This window comes from Rhineura floridana, chromosome 3, assembly GCF_030035675.1.
Source record: "Rhineura floridana isolate rRhiFlo1 chromosome 3, rRhiFlo1.hap2, whole genome shotgun sequence".
NCBI classification, from domain to species: domain Eukaryota; kingdom Metazoa; phylum Chordata; class Lepidosauria; order Squamata; family Rhineuridae; genus Rhineura; species Rhineura floridana.
Genome location: NC_084482.1, coordinates 79,678,319 through 79,689,100, shown reverse-complemented (window position 1 = coordinate 79,689,100; position 10,782 = coordinate 79,678,319). Strand labels below are relative to the sequence as shown.

The following is a 10,782-nucleotide window of genomic DNA, read 5'->3' as shown; positions in this document are numbered from 1 at the left end:
TGATGAAGGCTTGTGCACAGTAATGGGACTAGAGAGATTGGCTCTAATAGGGCCCAGTAACAGTCCTCAGAAAAAAGTAGTAAGGAAGAGAAGCCATAAATCACATGGTCTTCGATGTCTGTATACTAATGTGCAGAGCATGGGAAACAAGCAGGACGAACTTGAACTCTTAATACAGGAGGGCAATTATGATTTCATAGGTATAACTGAAACTTGGTGGGATGACTCCCATGACTGGAATACAGCAATTGAAGGATATAACTCAACTTAATATATACTTAATAGAGAATAACTGACACAGAAACAAGAAGTAGTTTGGGTTTCTGTGTCAGTTATTCTCTGTTAAGCATTTTTGTGATCTGCATTTTGGAATTCTTGTATGTTAATTTATAATTTATAGTTATGTAGATATTTTCTTGGCATGCAGGTGGCTTACAGTTTTCCTATGGTGAAGTGTCTCCAGTAACCCACTAAGGGTTAATGTAAAATAATTAAGCGAATTCAGCTGAGATATGGCATGTATTGAGTGGCTGAAAGAGTAGTCTCCACAGCTGTGTTATTTTCTGCAGATTTGCCCTCCCATAATGACTTAGCTGATTAGGTATTTAAAATACAACACCACCTTCAGGATATGTCATGTTGGTAAAACTTTCAATACGTTTTAGAATTGGGTGATAGAAGGAAATGGTATGAATTATGCTTTATAGTCCACATACAAAATTATTTTACTTATTAATGTTTGAAAAAAAATTCTATTGGATTAGTTTGTAATTTAATTTAAAATTATTTTTATGCAGAACCATTGAATTAACATACAGCCCACATATTAGCCCATTTGCGGTCGATGGGTGAAATAATACGCAGACAACAGCAGCTATGGTTGAATAAAGGGCCACTTTATTAAATTATAAACAAGAACGTTTAAAGCGACCTGCAGAGGTGAAACCTAAGTGCGGGAACTAACTATAGGCAAGCAGCTTGCCCTACAGCTCTCGGGCGACCAGCCCCTGCTGGGGCAAATGGCAAGCCCCCTTTTGCTTACCCCTTGCCCCGACCACACCTTGTAGGTGAGTAGGGAGGCCTTCCCACGTCACCACCCCCTGGGGCCGTAGAACCCTCAGGTGGATGAGGTAAGTTGGCCCCCAAAGCAGTCCATATCCTGCTCTCGGGCCGTATAACCCTGAGAGACAGGCCTCCGGAACCACCAATCACCTTGAAAGGTGCCTAAGGGGGCCACCTAGCTGTCATTACCTATTTCCCCTCCCGCACTTTACCGAATCCATGTCCAAAATATGTCCACGTTAATAATTTGATTTGAACCAAATTAGCCAAATTAGCCAAAACACAACCTATTAATCACGACACCCTCTAACCCAGTTCCCTCCATCTCCCAAAGTGTGAAGCAGGCAAAAAACCTGCCCGCCAACAAGGGTGGGCAGGATAAAAATTCCTACTCAGCCCCAAAGCGACCATGGTCACACTGTAAAAGAGGGAGGGCGGGACGGGCGTCGCGAGCCAAGAGGAAGTCGGAGGGGGCTGAGCGGGCTTAAATAGGCCCGTAGCTCCGCCCCCTCCGTGAGGAACGTCGCACGTCATCCCAATGCGACGCGCGACGTTCCCTTCTTCAAAATTGGTACTGCGACTTCACCCTCGGCCGCAACTGTGCTACCGCTCCCCAGAGCTTCGCGCAGGTAAGCGAAGCTGCATTTGCGGTCGATGGGTGAAATAATATGCAGACAACAGCAGCTATGGTTGAATAAAGGGCCACTTTATTAAATTATAAACAAGAACGTTTAAAGCGACCTGCAGAGGTGAAACCTAAGTGCGGGAACTAACTATAGGCAAGCAGCTTGACCTACAGCTCTCGGGTGACCAGCCCCTGCTGGGGCAAATGGCAAGCCCCCTTTTGCTTACCCCTTGCCCTGGCCACACCTTGTAGGTGAGTAGGGAGGCCTTCCCACGTCACCACCCCCCGGGGCCATAGAACCCTCAGGTGGATGAGGTAAGTTGGCCCCAAAAGCAGTCCATATCCTGCCCTCGGGCCGTATAACCCTGAGAGACAGGCCTCCGGAACCACCAATCACCTTGAAAGGTGCCTAAGGGGGCCATCTAGCTGTCATTACCTATTTCCCCTCCTGCACTTTTCCGCCACAAAAAGGGGACAAATCTCTATTTAGTCCCCTTTTCCCTACTGCGTAGAAGAACTTCCAGCAGACTCCTCTGCAGGTCTTGCAAAAAGGTGTTGTTCCCTGTGTCTGACAGGTGAACGCCATCGGCCCTATAGAGTTCAACCCTAGAATGCTGTATAAGCGGATGCGGAATGGGCAACCCACCATCCCCAAGAAGCGCCAACCGAATCTGTCGGTTGACCCTCTTACATGCCCAGTCTATCCTCCTGGGGTCCCAAACTCCATGCCATTCCCTGCATGGCAGTATGTCTGACCAAAGCAGACAAACTGAAGGCCAACGCTGCCTTATAACGCGCATGTCGCTACATGCTTGAATAGTAAGGGCCCTGCCCTTCAGTAAACCCAGGTCATTACCTCCCAGGTGAATGACCAAAATGTGCGGAACGTCACGCACTAACCCTTGCCGGAACAGGGTGGGTAGGAGCCCATCCCAGCACATCCCTTGCCGGCCAAGCCATTGTACAGTAGCTCGTTGACTGAGCCCCAGCTGCAAGTCCATTCGAGACGACGCGGCCCTGCGGCCCGCCCAGAAAATCATGCTGTGGCCGCAGATTAGGATGCGCATCCGCTCCGTCCCCCTCCAGCAACCTGCCAAAACAAGGCAACACCATTAGGCTTCCATATTACCATGCCCCCTCATGGGGCGGACATAACTCCTGTAGGCCCCAGAAGCCCACCTTCCAACAGCTCGTGGAAAACCCAGCCCCGCTGCCGTGGAAGCCACTCCAATTCTAAAAGAGTGGGTCCCGAAACATAATGGGTCTATTCCTAATCTGTGTAGGGCCTTCTTCGTAAGTGCCCAAAATTGATATTTAGTGAGGGGATCACCATTCCTGTGAACAAATAAATATCCACTCACTGCTCCTCTAGCTGTCATAAATGTTTGCAGGGCCATCACTGGGCAAATGTGTGGCAAGGGGGAGAGAGCTAAAATAACAGTCCGTCCCCTACCCCTTTGGTCAGTCTTAGACCTACGTAACGTAAGGTAAGTGCTGCCTGCCTTCATATTGATATCTGACATTAAGAGGGCACGCTGTGACTGGTCCATCTTAGACCCAGCCACTACTTCTCCAATCCGAAATGCCCCCAAAATCATGTAAGGGACACTGCTTGAAATAGCTGTATTTCATAGGTGGAAGAACATACAGCTGACCATTGGCTCATGAGTTTCTCCAAAAGCTCTGGAGATATAGGACGGTGGTGATCGGGGCAGCTGGGCGCTCCCTAGCCCACCCAGCCAACATGCACCGGACCCTAAAATCCATAGAATGATCTCGAAAACCCTGTGCCTTAGCTAGAAGTGGAAAAACTCCAGGATCCTAATCTGCAACAGTTAAAGCATGTCCCTGTGCAGCTTGCAGCCCTTGGCCAGAGTCAATCTTGATACCCAGAAGGTGAACACTGGCACAGAGCCAATCTTGATACCCAGAAAGGTGAACCCTTGGGCAGGATCCTCCATATTCCCAGTTTTCAAGGGAACCCCCAGTTACATATCCATACTATAAGCTGTGACCTCAGGTGCTAACATGCACCCCAAAATCTGCTCTACCGATGAACAGCCCATCATACAGATAGTGCCCCACTGTTTCTGAGTCCACTTGTCTCCTGACTGCCCCCTACCAGAAGGATCTGAAGCACTCCATGCGAGAATTATAGCAGTCCATAGGCAATGCTCTGCCACCTGTGCGCACCATGTTAAATGAAGCATAGAGCACCGGTCCTAGACTATCAGGTATGAACCCGTTACTGCCTGACCCCTTAAATAAGACTGGTTGTGAATCAGGTGTAATTTGCCCACTGCCTTTTAAGGCCCTACCTGACTGGGGTGGCCAGGAAGGGGCCAAGAACTCTGCCCGACTGTACATCTTTACACTCTGTCCCTGGCAATTACCGCCATAACTAAAACAGATTGAAGATTGTAGGCCATGAAGGCCAGCCGGGAGTTGGAAGCCATGACTGCCCCCCCCCCAGAAGGAGCTGCAGCACTCCATTTGAGAAATATAGCAGTCCATAGATAATGCTCTACCACATAAAAATGCATAAGGCATCTCTATCACAGGCGTGCACCATGTTGAATGAAGTGCAGCACACTATCCCAGGCTATCCAGTATAAACCCATCACTGCCTGACCCCTTAAACAGGACTGGTGGTGAATCAGGTGCAATATGCCCTCTGCATCCTAGGGCCATAACTACGACAGATTTAAGACTGTATGCCCTGAAGGCCAGCCTGGAGTTGGAATCTGGGATCAGGAAACCAAAAGAAAAACACCATAACACAGGCAAACCTCCCTTTAAACCGGGTAGCCAGTAAGTGAAGTTCGTAGTACCTCAAGTCTAACTGGGGAGGGACACATGTCCCTGAGCAGCTTAAGCTGGGGGCTTCCTCTTACCCCCTTGAAGGCCTCCGGCCTAATATCTCACTGCTGCGCATATCCTTCTGCAAAGAAAGGGAGTAAATCATTTATGAGTAAGTACACTTTACCAACTACTATTCCATGGCAGCTAATCCAGTTCCCCTAAAGCACAGAGACTGAGGATATGCTGCTGTCACCAATATTTGGACCCACTGCAGCTTTCTCCTAGTGGGTTTCCAAACAACCATAATAATAAATGTTCAAATGCAAAATGTGCATGCTACATTGATTTCAAGTAACTGATATCAAAATAGAAGTGCCAATGTAAAAGTTGCATGCTATATGACTGCAGGTAAATGATATCAGAAATCCTAACAAAGAAGGTTTTTGTTGTTGTTGTTGTTACAAAATCATCAGGAAAGGGTGAAGAGTCTGCCTGGAACTTAAAAGGCAGCTTCTGTGTCAACAACAATCTAAACTCCTGTCAAGGTACCCCTGCTTTAGTAAAGTCTAAGATCCTGGAATTAGGATAAGAGCCTTATAAGCAGTCTGGCTGTCCTTTTTATTCCTATCCTCCCATCAAGCCACATTATAATCTGCTAGACCTTCAATTCCATGCAGAAGTTTGCATGTCCTTCTTTAGTACAACAAACGCCATATGCTTTGTTTTTGATACGAGACTAAATTCAAATAAATGCAACTTCTGTCTCAGAGGTAACAATTAGCGTGGCACTGACACTTGAAAAAGGATCACTGTCAACTAAGTTATGGTGATTTAGACATTTTCTAGCAAAACCTTGTCATCTGTGCACACCACTAGTATCTAAACAGGACAGGCACAAAGTCCCAGAAGGCTTACCTGGCCCCACCAAGGCCACCATATAATGTAATGATAATAGAATTAATTACTTCAACCTAATATATTCCTGGGCCTAGCAAGAAGTTGGAAGCTTAGCCAAGAGCTCCGTATCCCCCAACAGCCACCATGTAATAAATTAATAGAATAAAGTACCTGCAACCTAATATAGGCCCAGGTCTAGGAAAAAAACTGTAAGCCTAATCAAAGAGTCCCGCACAATTGCCAATAGAGGCTGCCAGGGCCTCACCCACATCCCTCACTGTGTTGCGCCCCCTACCTAGGCTGAACTCACACCCAGCCTTGGCAGTCCAAGGGGGAAATAGGGCCTGTGTTGGCAGGCTCGAAAAGCCTGTGCAGCTATCTTACTGGCTTGTTGTAAAAAGTGTAAAGTGTGAAGAATCGTGTTATAACACAGCCTCCTCCCATAATTTGCTCTGAGCCTGCAGTAACTGGCCCAAGGTCACCCATTGTGCCTCACAGCAGTTGGGGAGACTCGAACCCTGGTCTCCTGGGTCGCAGTCCAACACCCTAACCACTACACTAAACCACCTTTTCTCCCACAATCTGCCCTGGGCTAAGGGTGTGTGTGTGGTTTTAAATGCCCAAAGCCTAGGCAGCAAGGGGGTGCCAAATACATATATAGCATGTTTATTAACTTGATATGTTTATTGTATTTTACTTTATTTATAAATGTGTTTCTTTCTTTTACCATTATCAGCCCAGACGCTTCCTGCCCGCTAGGCCCTTTTAACGAGGCCTGCTGGCTAGGCACATGCCCCTTTTGGCCCAACTCTCTCCTTCTTAGGAGGCATTGGGCTCATATCTATTTATCATTAATTATTTAATATTTAATGTAAATGTTCAATATATCTAAGTGGTACTCTTATATTACCTTCACCCCCTTCCCCTTTTATGGGGGGGGAGAAATCAGCAACCCACAGGGATGCATCTCTCTCTCTCTCTCCATCTATCTATCTATCCCTTTAACTGCCTAAATATACTTGCGTAATATTTAAATGTATGTGGTTGTAATCCTTGTTTAACATCCACTCCCACCTCCCTGTATAGCGGGGAGGATGTTTGTGTAATCTTGCTTAACTTGGCCAGGCCTCACCACCAGGCCACCTGCAGCCACGCAGCAGCATTAAACAGTCGTTGCCCTCATGGCTGCCACCTTAAATGGGCTGATCAGGCCCAAGCATCGACCATGCGGCCAGAAAATGGCCACCGCTCTCTGTCCCTCGCTGTTCAGTAGCTCCATCTGTCCCACGCCGTCATTCTTCTTCTCTTCGTCGTCGCGAGCCAAGAGGAAGTCGGAGGGGGCTGAGCGGGCTTAAATAGGCCCGTAGCTCCGCCCCCTCCGTGCAGAACGTCGCGCGTCATCCCAATGCGACGCGCAACGTTCCCTTCTTCAAAATGGCTACTGCGACTTCACCCTTGGCTGCAACTGTGCTACCGCTCCCCAGAGCTTCGCGCAGGTAAGCGAAGCTGCATATCTCTGAGCATAAAATACAAAAGTAAGTGGTTTTATGGCATCTGCTGTATCAGTTGCATAACATTTCTTACTCGGAGGCACTCACCGTTAGCAGCTAATGTTCTCTATTATATTTTTGCCCTTTGTAGTGTATATCCATCTCCAAGGCCACTGAAAAACACTTTTTGTCGAAACGCGTTTGCCTTCGCTACACATTTTGTATTTCATGGGCATTGAGTTATGTATATTGACCATTGTTTAAAAGTTGCCCTTTATGTTCATATTGACATTGTTTTGACCATATTATATATTTCGTTCTTTATTATGTATGGGCACTGAGTTGTTTACAAATATTTTTTGGCCATTTGTGTACTATTATATGAGAATACCTATAAGGATTTTATATTGTTTGTTTATATATATATTAAATTTTTGATATTATTTTATAATATTGCATTTTATGCTTGCACCTTAACCCCTTTTTTTGAAGCACTCAAGTTGCAGGAAGCCAGATTTCAACTGGACATCAAGAAAAACTTCCTAACTGTTAGAGCCATACGACAATGGAACCATAACTAGAGAGGTAGTGAGCTCTCCGACACTGGAAACATTCAAGATGCAGCTGGACAACCATCTGTCGTGAATGCTTTGATCTGGATTCCTGCATTGAGCAGGGGGTTGGACTTGATGGCCTTACAGGCCCCTTCCAACTCTACTATTCTATGATTCTATTGTATGATTCTAAGAGAAAGAAACACTGGTGGCTTGTGTCCATTGAGAATGGTGGGGCGGAAGGAAGGGAGACCAACAGTAGGTGGAGCCAAAGCCATTGGCAGGCAGAGCCACCTAATTCTAGCATTGTCCCTATCCTCCTACAAGGACAAACCTTGAGACTACAGAAGAGGAAGCTGACAGCCAATGCCACCCCTTGGACTGGATGTTAAGTTAGATGGCAGGTTGGTAGAGGCTGGCTCAAGAAAGACTGAGATCACTAAGTGAACTAGCTTCCACTGGAAAGAAAGGACCAGTGCCTGTCAATGTTAAATATTGGTCCCAGACTATGCTTTGAAGACACATAAGGTCAGCTCCCTGCTGAAGCTAAGGAGGGTCAGGTCTGGTCAGTGCCTGGATGGGAGACCAGCTGGAGTGTAAGTCACCTTGGATTTCATGAAAATAGAAAGGTGGGGTATAAATGCAATAAATAAATAAAATAAATAATAAATATTGCAACCCTGGGCTGCTACTGGGAAGAAGTGCTGGATATATATAAAAATAAAATAAAATATTAGGTGCTTGGGATTTGAGTCACTGTATGCCTTTCCTCTATGTATGTGGTAATGTGGAATCAGATTTTAAGGAGGAAGAGACTGCCAGCCTTCACACAATACTGCCCTTGAGCTGACCTGAAGTAAGCACGAGCTGCTCAGGGTTAGTGTAGGACAGTGGCAGCAAGCTTCTTTGGTGGCACATAATGAGGGTGAATAGGTGGGGGAGGGCTAACTCATTTGGTTCAGGGGAGACACAAGCTACACCCTAATCTGTACAGCAAAAGGCAGCTTCAAAGAGCAATTTGAACACAAGAACGGCTGGTAGGTTAACATAAAAGGGTATGTGAAAACCTGAAACTTACTTTACTTCATACCAGGAGTGGAGTTAACTCCCTGGATTGAGGAATGTTATGTTATGTTACAGTTTATTTCTATGTCACCCTTTGGCCAAAAAGGCCCTTAGGGCGGCTCACAAAAAATAAACACAAATAAAAAATACACATCGGAAAAGAACAATACAGTTTACAAAAATGTGTTTTATAGAAGATGTAGGGTTACAGAGGAGAGATATTTAAGTGTGTTGTATAATTGTCCAAACATAGCCTGTGATGATGAGAGGTGTCCTAAATAAGGGATTCACCAGGTCTCCTCAGATCATGCCAGAGGGTCATTGAGCTCTGAGGGTCCTCTGAGCTAAGAAAGGGGTGTGAGGAAAGGAAAATTAGGTTGGAACTTTATTCAGATGTATGTAGATATGCCCTGCATCACTAAATCCTCCACTTCCACTTCCACATGTGCACAAGGTTACTAGCCAGTGACTGAGTAAATCAGCCTAAAGACGGGTCAATTAAAAAAGAAAAAAAATGAGTTCCACGTCAACAACAAGCATGCAGAAATGTTAGTGTTACTAGGACAAACATGAATTTAATTCCTAAATTTGGTTTCTGAATTAACATATGCCTTGACAGGATAATGGCCAGTAGTACTCACATTTAATAGCAGACAGCGGGTGGGGCACTCATCTGACCTCCCGGGTAGCGAGTCGCTGCTGCTTACTGGGAAGGAAAGTGGGAGAGGCAAAGTGGTGGGGAGATTGGCGCTATGCAAACACAATTGTGGAGACAATATAGCAGTCCTGGCAGTTCATTTGCACTGTACCAACCTCCCTGCCACCTTGCCCCACCCACCTTCATTCCAGGTAAGCAGCAGTGACTCCACTGTAGGGAGGTCAGGTAAGTGTTGCCACCACCCCACTCCACCATCTGCTGCTGCTCGCATTTGGCCTCCTTTCATGGAAAATCACCACCTGTAACAAGGAATATATGAAGCAAGCCAAAGTTGCCTTTTCTTTTAAAGGGAAACGGGATCCATATTCATCACAAAGGAAGAGTTAAGGTCTAGCATGCACATTATGGCTGTCAACAGCCACTTTAAAATCCCTCTATCTATATCAGGGCAGCTATGACAAACTGAGATATTCATATGTGAGTTATGAATATGTAATCTCTTACCATGAGGATCCGGTAATTCTCTTTATGCCACTATGAACTTTAAATAAAGAAATAACCCTGCAGCAGCATGTAGAAAAGTACTCAGTCCATCTGGTAAACCACCCACAGCCGCTACACATGAACAACTCACCAAACAGGCACCTTTACAGATATGAATCATTCAATTGCAGAGCCATTCAGTGTAGCTGAAGAATGTGAGTGTAAATATCACAAGCAGATGGTCAGGGCAGTTGCCTAAGGCCTTTTCCTATCAAGCAACAGTCTTCCTCTTGGCACAGCAACATTTAAGTGGGGAAAACCCATATGGGCAGTCCTCCCTGTGTAGCTGGGCTATCTGCACACATTCCCCAGCAACACGAGATTGATTCACAAGAAAGCACCCCCAACATTGCTCACTGTGTGTCTCTGTGTGTGAGGCCCCCTGCCCCATTTCATAATGTGCAGTAATGTAAAGCACTCTTTAGATATACATAAACCAGTAATTTACTTGATCGTTGTTCTCTCACCCTCAGTCAAGTGCCTTCCAAGTCTGAAATTCTCAGCAACATTTTGTATAGAATCATGGCTCAACACACAGCCTTGAAATGACAGACTTAATTCCTGTAGAGTACTATTAGGTTTGGCATCAAGAGAGAGGCTGACAAGGAGCACCATGTGCACTGAAGAATCGCTGCCCAGAAGCTTCCAAATCAAAGCACTTACCGATAATCTCTCTGCATAATTGTTTCCCATTCCCTCTCTCTTCATTCACGCTTGGCACCAAGGGCTCCCATCTTTGAGTCAAGATTGGTATATAAGAAAGAGCCGCCTTGAAATGCCAATTTCCTTTCATGCAATCTGGATTCAGCACAGCCAGCACCGCTTTGGCAAAAAGAAATAAATGGAAAAGAAAGGTATCAACTTGATTATATGAAAAAGTAAAGTCAGAGTCCAAAGTTTAGGGCAGAAAATAGTAGACGGCAAACATAGAAAGAAGATAAGAGGTGGAAGCAAAGGGAAGTAGAGTATTAATTTAACTATTAATTCCTTTCTCTTATTTCTTTATTTCTCACAGCCTGAACTCTGAGTACATGAACCAGGTTCCTCTCAATGATCAATTTGTGTGCCAAGCACATCCAGCACTAT

At 45.6% G+C, this 10,782-nt stretch overlaps 1 long non-coding RNA gene across 1 annotated transcript; it reads right to left on the bottom strand.

Annotated features, from left to right (window-relative positions):
- Positions 1 to 886: 886 nt before the first annotated feature.
- LOC133382198 (uncharacterized) lies at positions 887 to 10,500 on the bottom strand. The gene is made up of 3 exons (XR_009761837.1): positions 10,360 to 10,500; positions 4,519 to 4,628; positions 887 to 2,777 (listed from the first exon to the last, which is right to left on the bottom strand). It is a non-coding gene; the product is annotated as an uncharacterized LOC133382198 (long non-coding RNA).
- Positions 10,501 to 10,782: the final 282 nt, after the last annotated feature.